The sequence below is a fragment of the Oryzias melastigma genome, linkage group LG2 (genome assembly GCF_002922805.2).
Source record: "Oryzias melastigma strain HK-1 linkage group LG2, ASM292280v2, whole genome shotgun sequence".
Taxonomy (NCBI): Eukaryota; Metazoa; Chordata; class Actinopteri; order Beloniformes; family Adrianichthyidae; genus Oryzias; species Oryzias melastigma.
Window position 1 is genome coordinate 21,407,787 of NC_050513.1, and position 1,791 is coordinate 21,409,577.

Here is a 1,791-nt window from a genome sequence, read left to right on the forward strand (position 1 = left end):
GGTACAAAGGTTTAATGATTAATTTGAAACAAACATATCTTTGTTGACTAGACTTACAGACTAATACTTCTTCTGTCGTAAACTTGATTGAATGTAATCCCTCTCGTTTGCCTTGTTTATCATAGATGGGTTTATGCATGAACTATTTGGTACATATCTACATGTGCAGCGGCTGCCTGGCTGCAGCTGCTCTCCTTCAGCTCTGCTCACACACTGTGACAGTCACAAATGTCTGAAACAGCTGCAGTTCTGGGGAGGAGAAAAAAGATGTGCAGTGTGCTGGATTGTGTAAAGGTTGATTTATCAGAATTATGTGGCTTTTTATGCTCTGCAGTGAATGCAACATCAGTGTGCAGTATAACATGAGCTAATGTCATTTTGTAAGTTGGATAAATACTCCTGATCTCCAGCTCTGACTAGTACTTCCCACAAATTGACTTGATTGGTTTAGCAGATATGTTCATGCTACAGACTTCCTATCTTGTGTAACTTTCCATTTAGTTTATAAAAATCAAACCCATAATTATCTGTTGACCAAAGTCTAAAGCTTTCCTGTAGATACTGGACATGTTTTTCTTTCCTGAGGTGTAATGCTTCAGTGGAGTTACACAGCTGTTAAGCTCAAGCTGATAAAGAGGAGGACGGGCCTTCACCTCAACCACGCACTAATAAAATGTTCCCAGTAAATCACAATTCAAAACAAATATTACCACCTTAAAAGAAATACTGCGTAGCCTTGTTTCTGCCTTTTAGAGAACATGAAGAGAAAAGCAAAAAATGATAACACTTTGGTCTCAAGAAGAGCTAAGAACGTGATGAGTTTGCTAACAGAACTGACACTGAACAGACTATTTTCAGACAAATCATTGTTTTTGGTTTTTTGTCTGTTGCTGAAAAGACAAAAAATGTCATGCAGAGAAGGAGAAAAAGCTAAAGATGAAGAAATTATAGTTGAGAAGAAAGAACAATATGATGAAAAAGGATTCAGTAGCACTTCAACAGAGAGGCAGAAAGATGGCAGGAAAAGATCATTTTACAAAGACAACATTGTTGCTGCATTTTTTGACAAAAGACTTATTGTGTTACATTCATGAGATATATTGACACACTTTTAAAGTTTACATCATGTATTGACTACCATCAAGCACTGGAGTGCAAAGAAGTAAGGAATACTGAACGTTATTCACACATCTGCATTATAATCTTCTCCTTCCTCAGTGAACAAAGACACATTTTTTTGTTCAGCACCCAACAAGGGCTTTGTCCTCTTATGCCTGCTTGGGTTTTCCTCGAGTAGCCGCTTTTCTCCTTCAGAATCTCCTGGAATCATGTTGATCGTGTAAACGGTTGAAAAGTTATAGCAAATCAAAGATCATAAACACTGTTAAAACTTGTTCTATCCTGGGTATATTTACATTAAAAATTGGTCATCTGGACCCTACAAGGCAGTTTGCCTTGTCATGGGAGGGATCACACATCAATATAAGGATGGGGTCACCTGGACCCTAAAGAGAGCACAAGAGTTAAAGGGTTGAACAATACGTCCTCCCAAAAAGGACAAGATCAACTTTGTTGCCTCTGGCTTCACTGACATCAGTCAGCCTCACAAAGACAGCATCACAAACATTAAAAAGGACTTAGTTAATGAGAAATGCTGCAGCATGGAAACAGTTTCAAAAGCACAAAACCAAAGGCAGACACAGACCAACCAAACAGAATGAGCTGGTCTACGTGCAGAAATGTGAAGAAATGCATGTGCTAGTCTGTGTAGAAATCTCTTTTTTCCATGCA

The 1,791-nt window shown here is 38.4% G+C and overlaps 1 protein-coding gene across 1 annotated transcript in view; it reads left to right on the forward strand.

Moving 5' to 3' along the window:
- anxa5a (annexin A5a) overlaps positions 1-1,791 on the forward strand; it is a gene marked incomplete in the record, with an annotated part of 30,269 nt that overhangs the window by 13,495 nt on the left and 14,983 nt on the right.